This window comes from Ursus maritimus, unplaced genomic scaffold, assembly GCF_017311325.1.
Source record: "Ursus maritimus isolate PB19 unplaced genomic scaffold, ASM1731132v1 scaffold_27, whole genome shotgun sequence".
Lineage (NCBI taxonomy): Eukaryota > Metazoa > Chordata > Mammalia > Carnivora > Ursidae > Ursus > Ursus maritimus.
This window is the reverse complement of record NW_024425230.1, coordinates 36,305,464-36,317,488: the sequence shown is the minus strand read 5'-3', so window position 1 is coordinate 36,317,488 and position 12,025 is coordinate 36,305,464. Positions and strand designations below refer to the sequence as shown.

General features: G+C 53.1%; 1 long non-coding RNA gene across 1 annotated transcript in view; it reads left to right on the top strand.

The window, feature by feature from the left end:
* Nucleotides 1–761: 761 nt before the first annotated feature.
* LOC121105550 overlaps nucleotides 762–12,025 on the top strand; it is a 30,609-nt gene continuing 19,345 nt past the window's right edge. Inside the window, exon 1 of the long non-coding RNA XR_005838144.1 lies at nucleotides 762–1,722. This is a non-coding gene — a long non-coding RNA (uncharacterized LOC121105550). The remainder of the gene's footprint in view (nucleotides 1,723–12,025) is intronic.

Below are 12,025 nucleotides of genomic sequence, written 5' to 3'. Positions count from 1 at the left end.
CCAGAGCCATCGTGTGAATTGGCAAAGTTTTCCCAGGCCGGTGAGTAGCAGTAGGGAATGAAGAATATATTCTAAGCAAGGGTAGATAGGGATGGGGGGCTAGGACCTTTCTGGATCCCTCCTGTCATTCCCAACCCCACCTAATTTAAAGACCTCTGAGCCCCCACAAGGAAAAAGACATTTGGGGAGATCTGTGGCCATTGGCTCCTCCTCCTCACCCAAGAATCAAAAGTTCCGCTTATCCTGCAAGGCCAGCCCAGAAGCTGCCCAGATGTATGTTGTCGCCCTTGTCTGTCTGGCTGCTGTGAGAACCGACTGTGATGGCTGAGCTGTGGCAGGGCCTGGAGGCCACCGTGATCAGACTGGGTACTGCCTCACCCCACTCAAGGGCTCTAGACTGATGCCCTGTCGAGAGACTTATCTCCGAACTTGAACATCAGCCTCTGGGACTGCAAACACGATATCCTCTCGGCCTGCGGTTTTTGCCAGTAGCTGCTCCAAGGGGTTGCTGTTCACGCATTCATTCATTTATTCATTCATTCGCTCATTTATTCAATCATTCACTCATTCACTCACCCATTCACTTGCTCATTCATTCATTCACTAGCTCTTCCATTCATTCGTTCATTCACTTATTCATTCATTCACTCATTCATTCATTCAGCAAGTATTTCCAGAGAGCCTCTCAGGTTCCAGGCCTGCTCTGCCTGTTGAAGGCGGAGCAGAAAACAAGGTAGTGAGGCCTGGCTCTCTGGAGTTCACATTCTATGATGGAGGACAGGAAAAAAAAAACGAAGATACACAGGATATTAGGTCAGATAGAGTGAAGATAGAGTTTAAAAGGCAAGGGGACAGCATGGGATGACGGCGCTCTCTTACGGTGGGTGATGGGAGAGACCACAGCCAAGTGGGGGACGTGCATGGGGATGTCTGGAGTGGGAGGTTCTGACAGTGGAGCTGAGGTGGAAGGGCCGTGAAGCAGGCCGTGCTTGGCATTTTCAGGGACGAGCTAGGAAGTCGATGTGGCTGGAGTGATGGGGAGGGAGAGGGAGGAAATGAGACTGGAGAGCAGACGGGATGGACTGTGTGTGCCTCTGTGGCTCCAGAGTCCCCCTGCCACGTCCTCTGTGTCTGCTCGGGGTGGAGCTGTGCCTTCCCAGGCGGTCTGGACATCCCGAGGAGCCAATGGCAGGGCAGGCCATCAGAGTCACCCCTTGCCTTCCCCTTTTATTTGGCTCCCTCCACCCTCGCACCTGCTTTACCTAGAAAGCAGGATTAAAAAGAAAGCTGACCTCTCCTAAAAAGAATTTGGAGTCAGGAAAATCTCTCTGGATTCCAGACCAGGCCTCACTACTTAGTAATTCCGTGAGCTTGAATAAGCTGCTTAAACTCTCTGAAGCTCTCTCTCCATATCTGTAAAATGGGCCTACACATACCTACTGTCTAAATAGCTGTGAAAGCGAGTGTACGCCACCCTCCGACCCAGCAGGCACATTCCTAGGTCCATAACCAAGGGAAATAAATGTGCATAGGTCCAAAAGGCACTAGGGGTTCCTAGGGGTGGTCACAGTAGCCCCAAAGGGGATCAACCCCAAGGTCCCTCAGCAGAAGAGTGGCTGGATAAAGTGCGGTATCATCGTGCAATGGAATATCACCCAATAACACAAACTACCGATGAGCAAACCCGGCATTTCGCTGCGTGAAAGGAACCAGGCACGAACGGTAGGTACATGGCATCCCATTCATAAGTTCACCCACGGCTAGAGCTCATCTGTGGTGGGAGAGGCGGGGGCGGCGTTTCCCCGTGGGGGCTGCTGACTGCGAGGGGGCTTGAGGGAAACATCTGGAATGTTGGAAGTGTCTTCTGTCATGATCTGGTTGGTGTCACGCAGGCTTACGTGTATGTAAAAGTTCCTTGAACTCGAGTTCCGTGAACAAGGTGAGGTCGGTGTGCATGGTGCTGTATGTATATTTCGATAAGAAGGTAAAAAGGAAAAAACCCGTGTACCGCCCAGAGAGCTGGTAAAGAGTTTATGAGAGCGAGAGGGTAGACGTGTCTGTCTCAGGACAGGCACCGGCGAACATTCCCTACTTCCCCTGTGCTCTCCGAGGGTCAAGGAATGCCCTCTGACCCCTAGGCCCCTGCCTCATCTGTCCTGCCGTGGACCAGGCTTCCGGGGGGGTTAGGTGATGCTGTGGGGTGCAACTGAGAGATGGAATGGGATTGCATTTCTTTTCACTTTTTGCCTTTTGGTTTATTTTTCTCCGGTGCTTTTCTTCATGATGATAGTCTTTATAATCTTTATAGTCCTTATCATTATTGAATGTGGCAACTAGCTGCAGGTCAGGTCCCCACGTTTAGCGTGTGGTAGAGGCCCAGCGTGGGAAGTGCTCTGCTTTCCGGGCCGGCAGCCTATGAGATAGCGTTGAGAGCAACTCCCTCCCTCTGAGATGGGGCAGAGTCCCCAGCGAGGGGCCCCAGGACTCTGGGTTCACCCTGCAATGGAAGGCAAGCCCCAGCCCCCTATAGCCCTCATTCACCCCCATCCACCTGTCCCCAGGATCAACTGGCTGGGGACAACTATACGACGTCCACCCTGCCCCCAAGTTACGGTGCCAAGCCCAGAGAGGGCAGTGACTTCCCCAAGGTCACACAGGAAATCAGCAGAGCCAGGAAAGCAGAGAGAAGGATGGGAGGCTTGGCCTCCTGTGCCACCAGCCGAGCTCCCCCCTCATGCTCATGCGGACAGGGTCCCTCCTGAACAAAAGCCAGGATGTCTGTGTTGCCTCCTGCTCCGAAGAGGAAGGAAGCATATCTATAGTATTAACGGGGGAGTACTTTTATTATCAACTTGGCATGGAGAGTGGGCTTCTCTGCCAGGTGCTGTGAACCCCATCACCTCGGCCCCTCCCATCTCAGAGCCACAATCCAGGACCCGCCCGCCTTGCCTGTGTGCCACTCCTTCTTTTGCTTTGTGTAGAAATACCACAGACTGTCCCTGTTTTCAGCCTGCGTGATCTTGGTTTGAGTCCTTTTGGGGTCCTGGGTGTGAGGTGGGGAGGCCTGAGGGAGAGGTTCCAGAAGTGAGTGTGTCCCAGCCCAGGACCAGTACTGGAACTGATCTGCCCTCCCTTCTCACCTGCCGTCAGTATCAAAGTCACCCCTCGGAAGGACCTCCCCTGGCTGGCCTGACATCCCCCACTCTCTCAGAGCCTTGCCACTGACTCCTGGTTCCCTATGCATTGGCGTGATTGGCTACGGTCTGCCTTTGGCCACAGGAGGGTAGGCTCCTTGAGGGCAGGAGCCGCACCTGCCGTGTTCACCTCTGGGCCCTGGTGCCTGGCACCCCCCAGAGCAGTGTTGCTTGAGGGCAGGGAGGCGGATGGCAGGTGAGGGTGCCAGGGAAGGAGGGGTCCATCCGGGGGGTGGGGGCGGGTGTCAGGAAGGAGCACTGAGGCTGAGCCTGTCACTTACAGAGGTTCAGAGGGAGCTGGCTGAGGGCCTCTCTTGACGCCCCACACCTGAGAACTCAGACCCTTCTTTTATGAGCCAGAGGCCTGCCTGGGAAATTGCGTGGGGTCCCCACAACTCAGGGAAAGGCAGCTCCTGGGTCTCCACTCTCCACAGGACTCCCAGCAGAGCAGGAGAGACATTCCTCCTCCTTGGGGAAAGGAGGCAGCCCTGTCCTTCTCCCTCTAGGCACACTGGCCCTAGACTGGGACTCTCTCTTGGGGCTTCTGTCCTCAGGAGGCCCTCAGAGAGGGCCAGCGGCTTGCCCTGGGTCACACAGCAGGGGAGAGGTAGAGGCCGGTGGGGGGGGGGGCTCCCACTGTCTACCGAGCATAAGGGCCTTATTGAGGTTGGTCATCACATGGCAGGCAGCCCCAACCCTGCATCCCACACTCTCCCTGTGGTTCAACCGGGAGCCCGGTGTCCCCACGCAGTTCCAGGGAGCAAGGCTGCTGTTGTCAGAGGGGTGGGGGGACATCTTCCCTGGCAGTACCCGCAGCCCACACTTGCTCACCTGAACTGCCCTCAGGACCTGTGAGGCCTGGCTTCCAAAATCCTGTTCTCTGGGCCTTGGAAAGGATGTCTTCCAACTCCCCTAGCAGCCAGCGTGGATCTTCCCCAGGGTGGGGCCTCCATCGGGCTGGAGACTCCTTGCTCAGGGGTGCCGTGGGTCTCAGCTCTCCAGCCCTTTGGCACTGAGTCTCGCCTCGGACCCCCAACACCCCTAAGGCTGGCTAGGTACCCCATTATACACCTCCTCCAGGCCAGGCTCCCTTGTAGGCCTGGGGTGCAGGCCCAGGTCAGGTCAGGGTGGGGTCGATCTTCCTGTCCCCTCTTTCTGGAAGCTCCTGTGATCATGGACCATGTCTTTGCTCCTGTGCCGCCTATCCCCATCATCGAACCTATCACAGAGTAGGCTGTTGTGACATGGAAGAGGTGACTCAGGATGTCATTTGAGGGGCTCTAGGAAGAGATTCCAGATCCCCCAGCTCCCATCCCCCCTAAATCCCCAGGAGCCATGGTCTGGAATTCCATTGAGAGAGTCACATTCCTTGACATTCTCTTCATGGGAATAAATCAGAGGATTAGTTTATTCTGCTCTCGGGCCCAGAGGCCTTAGGAACTTTGGAGAGTCAGACTGGAGATAGGAGTGGGGAGGGGTCTGCCAGCCTGTTCCTCAGCCTCTGGCAGGGAAGGCTGAGACCCCAGAGAGGGGCTGACCTCCGGAGACAGGCTTGGGCTACAGGGGCCCTTGGGGCGGGCGGGAACAGCAGGGCCTGTCTGGGAGGAAGCCTCTGACAGACGCTTTATCAGGCCCTGTCGCCTGCGTTATCTGCGGCTTCTCAGCAAAGAAGGAGCCACAGTCCTCAGCTGTGCTCAGACCACTCCAGGCCTGGAACAAAGCAGCCGAGTCAGCTGGCGGCCCCATGGCTCTGCAGTCAGACCTGTGGGCTCCACAGCTCAGCAGCCCACGTGGGGTGTTCAAGGGGGTGGCCGGCCCAGCCTGGCGACGGCTCGTCTGCTGGGACTCCCCCGCTGAGTGCCTGCCTCAGAGGGACCACCTCCCTAGGGCCTGTCTGCGGAATGAGGATGGGGCACGGGGTCACCCCAGCCCCTCCAGGGCCCGGCTGAAATGTCAGCCACAAAGGACGGGACACAGAGGGGCCTGTCCAGGAACAAGGGCCAAGTGTTGGCGTGGGATGATGGCCGGGGCTGGGCTGGTCAAATGTTTACTTGGAATGGTTCAAGTGGGCACCCTCAGGCCATGGGGGCAGCTGGCGCCTGGCATGGGGCCCCTCTACCCACCCCCACAGGCTACTGCAAGGATTCAGCCCATCCCAGATGGGCCCAAAGCCAAAAGCACTCAGAGGGGGCTGCCAGTCTAGGCCCTGGCGTGGTCACTCCCTCCTAGTCCCTGCCCACTGCTGGGGAGAGGAAAAGCTGGGGGGGCGGGTTCAGCCTCTGTCATTCTGGAAGCACCTGCTTCTCTGGCCTCTGGTGAGGCTACCATGAATGGTTGGGCAGGTTGTGCACTACAAAAGGACACCTTACCACTGAAGCAAGTGGACCTGAAATCCACTTTCAGGGGATGCAGGGGCTGCATCAGCCCGGAGAGTGCTTTTCTGTGACTGTCTGCTAGGTGGGGGTACTTGGACATTGGGGATGTTAAGGGGATGACATGGGTCTTTTGTAGGAGCTCATAGACTTAGGGATGGTGTTGCCAGATATCAAACAGGAGGTCCAGTTAGGCTTCAACTTCAGATAGACAACACATACATTGTTTTAAGTACAATTATGTCCCACGCAATATTATAATGTTTGAGCTTAGCGAGGGGTGGATGAGGTCTGGTCAGATCAGACCTCCCCCAACACCCCCAGCACATAGGGCCCTGAGGGTTATGGAGAAGACTGTGGGAGGCTGAGGAGAGGTCGGCATGGCTGGAGAGGAGCCTGAGAGGTTACACTGGTGAGATGGAGTGCCGATTTGGGGTACTCAGAGTGAGATGGGGCCACACTGGAGGGTTTGAGCCTGGGGACTTGCACGGTGTAGCAGGCTCCCTCTGGCGGCCGTGTTGAGAATAGGCTGGAGGGGCAGGGCTAAAGCAGGCTGACCTGTGAGGGTATCACCCCGAAGCCGGCCAGGGGACCAGGGCGGTGAGCATCAAGTTGGAGAGAAAGGGCTGATTCTGGACATAGAAACTTTTTGTTATGGAAAACACCAAATATGTACAAAAGTAAAGACTCCTGTGTCTCCATCACCCTCTTTTGCCATCGTTATTAGCCCATGTCCAGTTTTGTTTCACCCCTCCTGGCAAATGGATTATTTCGAACCGGATCCCAGATACCACATTATTTCACCCATAAGTATGTCAGTGTCAGTGAAAGACATTTTGAAGCAGCAGCCACCAGGAATTTGCCCAAAGACTTCAAGCACCACACACACATGGAGAGAGGGGGCCCCTGACCCCACTAGGCGCTCATTGCTATGCAGTTGGTTTCCCGAATTTAGAATACTTTCTCCTAAAGCTTTCTAGTTTTCCTCCCCTAGGTTGAGTCTTCTGAGGCTTCTTCTCTCCCACCCTCCTGTCTGCACTCTCTCCTAGCATGACACTCCTCAGGCTGGGGTCTTGGGACCCTGGCATTGACTTTCCACTGGAAGCCCCTGCCTTCTCTCTAGACCTTACAGCAGCCTGAAGCCTCCCCTCTTTCTGGTCCCTGTGCCCGGAAAAGACTGTCTGGTATCTGGCATGAAGGCTCCCTGGGTCGTCAAAGGCACCACTCCCTGGGAACCCAGGAAATGCAGGGGCTGAAGGTAAGGGAAACACCCCAGAAGTCACAGGATGAGGTATTAGGACACAGATTCAGACACTGAAACCCTAGTACGTGCAGGGAGGCTCTTTGCTTTCCAGAATGCCACCCCCTCCAGGAAGCAGCCTGGCTCTGCTTCCAATTTACCAGGAGACTTTGGTTAGGTCCCTTTCCCTCCCTGGCCTGGAGAAAGGAACCAATTCAGTATGCAGGGTTTCTACCTTTTCCCTACTCTCAGATTCTGCACCCCCAAAATCCCTGGGATGGGAGGAGCCCGGGGGGCAAAGCTGGACGCAGGGAAGAGCTGCTGGGGACATGCTAACTTCTGACTCACCTGCACACACACATGGAGCCCTGTGAGGCTCGCCTAGCATACCCCAGGTTGAGGAAAGCGAGGTACAGAGAAGTAAAAATGCTTGACTAGTGTCCCCTTGTTCGTAGGCAGCACAACCACGCCTTGAGTCTAAGGTCAAACGTGCAGCGTTGGTGCCCGGGGGCCTCTGTGGTTTTTGAACATCCCTCCCACCCCTGCCACCAGGGCTGAGGCCCATCTGCCAACATAGTCCGTACTGCAGTCACACTGCTGCCTCAGAGCCTCCTGAAGCCTGGAGCTCCCGGCAGCCTCCTCAGCATGGGACCAGGAGGCCAGCTCACCTTCCTGTTCAGTTCTCTTTCTCTCACCCATACCTCCCGTGGCCTGGTGCTCAGTGGGCACCAGACACACCTTGAATTTCTCTCATTTAATCCTCAGCAGCCGAGCGAGGTGCTATGCCCATTTCGCGGATGTGAAAACTATGCTCAGAGAGGGGCCGTGACCCACCCAAGGCCACACAGCTCCACAGTAGTGCGGACAGAATTGAAACCAGAGTTTTCTGAGTCCAGGTGCTTCTTCTACTACACTGCAAGAACTGGCTTGGAACAGAAACGTGTCTCACGACCCAGTGCCATGTGGTTGTCCTGGCTTTGGCATCGTTTTTGCCCATAACTCTTTTGTATTGTTTCATCTGGTGATCCCACTTGATCTTTCTCATAACCACGAGAGGCAGGTGTGACTACCATTTGGCTTTTCCAGATGAAATGCCATACGTGCCCCTGGGGAGACTGTTTCAGAACTTCCGGAATCTTCCCCAAGGCTTGCGTTGCACTGTTGCTTGGGCCTCGGATGCTTACGTTCTTCTAGCGCCCCCTACAGCCTGTCAATGACATTGACTCACCCTGCTGGGTCATTGAGAAAGTTTTCCTTGAAAAGTTTTTTCCCCCTTTTTAACCCCAAACCTCCCTCAGTTGCCACATCTGGGCCTTCCGCTCGCAAGTTTGGACCCACCTCGTCTCTCCCTCATCCACATGTTTAGCAAGAGTTGAAACACAGTTGTCTTCTGCGACTTCGTCTTTAAGAAACGAGGAAGTTACAGAGGATCCACAAAACCGGGGAGGTGGGCACGCTCAAGAACCCCAAGAATGAGTGTGGGTTTCCGCGGCCGGGGAACTCTTTGGAATGAGATTAGACTGAGGGTCCTCCAGGGAAGGACTGTGTCCCCTCCACAGCCCCCACACACTGGGATGAGGTCCCTCAGAGCAGCTCTGGGGCAGGGAGTAGGTGGAGTCGGCTCTGGACCCTGCCCCACACCTGCACTCACTCCTTACCTTGCTTCAGCCCCCCTCTCCCCAACAGTGACCAAACTATATCCGAAGCGAATCCCAGATGTCTTATCATTTCTTTCACAAATATTCAATATTACCTCTAAAAGCTAAGGATTCTTTTTTTTTTTAAAGCCACAATACCCTATCACTCCTAACACACGTGCCATCATCATACTTCATATCATCAAATATTTAACCAGTAGTCAGTGTTCACATTGCCCTGATTGCCTCATGAATGCCATAATTGGTTTTTTGTTTGTTTGTTTTACAACTTTTTTGTTTGAATCGGGGTGCAGTAAGGTCCACACATTGGGACTGGAGTGTGTGTGTCTTTAAGTCACTTCACTTGGAAGTCATGTGGAATAGTTCTCGGCTTTGGGAGTCTATCACCAAATCCATGCATAGATTCATTGGTTTCATTTTGCTCTCTGCTTTTATGAATTGATTGAAAATGTTTACATTTGTTGTTGGCTCCAAAGACGATCCTACACAGTAAAGAATATTCAGAGAGGTCTAACTTTCTTGAGTGTCCCTGCACCCACTCCCCTCTCTGCCTAAGTATTAATTTTTAAAAATTATGTTCTAGTCTTACATTGATATCTACATGTGTCTTCCACATAATACACGCGTATGTACATATATCCCCGTATCCCTCCCTCCTTTTCTCAGAGGAATGTTAACACATGAACACGCAGTCACGCTTTCCTCCCCCCTTGCTTCCTTCGCGGTACATCTCGCCGGCGATCTTCCCCGCAGGTGTCTGTCCGGATCTTCCTCGTTCTTCTTCACGCCGGACCCCTCCATTGTGCTGATAAGCACAGCCCCCTGCTGATGGACATTTTCCTTGTTTCCTGTCTTGTGCTGTCAGTCAAAAGTGAAAGGCAGTCCAAAGCGGTGCACTTCCCATCTTTCGGGATGCCTGCCGGAATTGGTTTACAGCAATGGGATTCCTGAGTCACAGGTCAAATGCACGAAGTTTTGCTAGCTTTTGCCTCAATCCCCTGCAAAGGGATCACACCGCGTCACACAGCCGTCAGCCGTGGAGGACAGTGGTGGTTTCCCCTCCCTCCCCAGCAGAGTGCGTTGCCAAACTTCTGGATTTCTGCCAATCTGATAGGTGGGAAGTGGTATCTCAGACTAGTTTCCATTTGCATTTCTTTCATTTGAGCGTGTTGACCATGCTTCCTATGGGTCAGGGCCATTTGCATTTCTTTTCCTGGGATTTGTCTGGCAATATGTTTAGCCCATTTTTCTGGGAGGTTGTTGGTTTCTCCTTTCTACTTTTCGAAGTTTGTTATAAATGGAGGCGTTAATCCCTTGCCTGGGATAGAGGTTCAGGTATCCCTTCAGTGGCTCATTTGTCTTATTTGTTCACTGGTTCATTCTTCTCAAGCCCTGGACGCTGGAGATAGAGTGGTGAATACGGTGGCCCTGAGCAGCTCCACCACCACGCACAGCCCAAGTTAGAACCTTGTTCCCATCCTGGACGCTTTCTACCCCAACCCCTTCCTGTGGTGTCCTTTCTGCCCCCGGAGCCCTGGCCTGCTGCCTGGTGACCACTCTTCCCCTGTCCTGCCCTGCTCAGGCCTTTAGCGCCTTCCAGTCTGAACTCAGTGAGGGCCAGAAATGAGCCTGATTGTCTCTGTATCTCTCCCTACATGCCTAGCAATGATGGATGAGGAAGTGAAGAAAGGGAGAGGAAATGAATGAATGAATGAATGAATGAGTGAATAAATGAATCTTATGAGCATAAAACCACCTTTGGTCCAAGAAACCAAGTCAGAGGGGAGCTTGGAAAAGTCCCTTCATGATCAAAGTTTCTTTATCCTTTGCCTTCTCTTCCNTTCTTTTTTTTTTTTTTTTTTTTTTTTTTTAAGAATTGCTACTCTTGGGCGCCTGGGTGGCTCAGTCGTTAAGCCTCTGCCTTCAGCTCAGGGCATGATCCCAGGGTCCTGGGATCGAGCCCCGCATTGCATTGGCCTTACTGCTCTGCGGGAAGCCTGCTTCTTTGCTCCCACTCCCCCTGCTTGGGTTCCCTCTTTCTCTGGCTGTCTCTCTCTCAAATAAATAAACAAAATCTTAAAAAAAAAAAAAAAAAAAAGAAAGAATTGCTACTCTTTAAATCGCTCGCAGACAATATATTATGTCTGTTTCATCTCATGATTTATTTATTTATTTAAGATTTTAAGCAATCTCTACACCCAGCATGGGGCTAGAACTCATGACCCCGAGACCAAGAGTCGCAAGCTCCACCAACAGAGCCAGCCAGGAGCCCCTCATTTCATGATTTAAAAGAATGTCTGCTTATTGTCAAAAATGTGGAATTACAGGGAGGTACAAAGAAGAAAATAGATATAACTCGTGGTCCAGAGTAAGCCACTGTGAACATTTTGGTGTATTTCCATTCAACTTTCTTCTTTAATTTACATTTTTTGGGTCTGTTTTAAATGTATCTACATATGTGTATATGCTTACAGATACATGTACCCCTTTTAACATTCTAACATACCTCATGGCATTAAATTTCAGCACATGATCATAATTTTAAATGATATAATATGCCACGCAGTGAATGTATCATATCCTAGCTAACCTCTTCCTCCGTGTCCTTATCTGTAAAGTGGAGATACCGTGTGTCTACTCTGTAAATTCCTTGTGAAGGTTAATTGTGGTCCCAGTCATGGCAAGCACTCCACGGGTGTTAGACATTGTCATTATTGTTATTACTATATCCTAATTGTGGACATTTAAATTCTAACCTCATTCTATTGCAAAGAACTCTGTAATGAACCGCTCTGGCTCAGGGCACTTTTGTGGGGGCCTCAGAGAGGTCGCTGCACCCGCACCCTCACAGTGAGCATGAGGTGGACAGAGTGTGCAAGGTGTGCTGGGGAGAGCAAAAGTTAGGATGGCAGATATATGCTACTGGGCGCCTGGGGGCAGGGGAGTCCGGGCAGTGGGGAGCAGTGTCCGCAAAGGCTCAGAAACCTGAAAGACGTGGCAGTTCTGAGCAGCTGGGCGTGGCAGCCATGCTCGTCCCTACTTTACCCATGGGGCAGTTGTGACCCAGGAAAGGAAAGCAACTTGTCTGACCACAGGGATGGGAACCAGCTTTGGACCTCCTGACTCCCTGACCAGCACTCCACACAGGCCGTGGGCCATCCCACCCTCCCTAAGAACGTCTGTCGCTTGAAGGGAGGAGGAGAGGAGAAGAAGAGCTGAGGGAGAAACAGTTTGGGGTTTGGGCAGCCGGCATGCCCGTGAGCTCCCGCCTAGTCAAGGCTCAGCTGTCCCGCAAGACTAGGCTCAGCTCCGTTCGCCTCCTTGTCGTCTGGAGGCCTCGCAAATGCAGACCGTCAGGCTGGGGACTGGCAGGTGTCCAGAGGCTCCACCCTCACCTCCCACCCCTCAACCCAGCCCCTTGTAGACAAAGGCTGGAAAGTCCCGGGGCCCCTGCAAGTTACCAGCCAGAGCACATAATTCAGCCGCAGCCTGCCCTGTGTTTATTTTTTAAAAGACTGTGACCATGACACCCAGGGCTTCTGCCAAGAGGGAGGAGCCTGA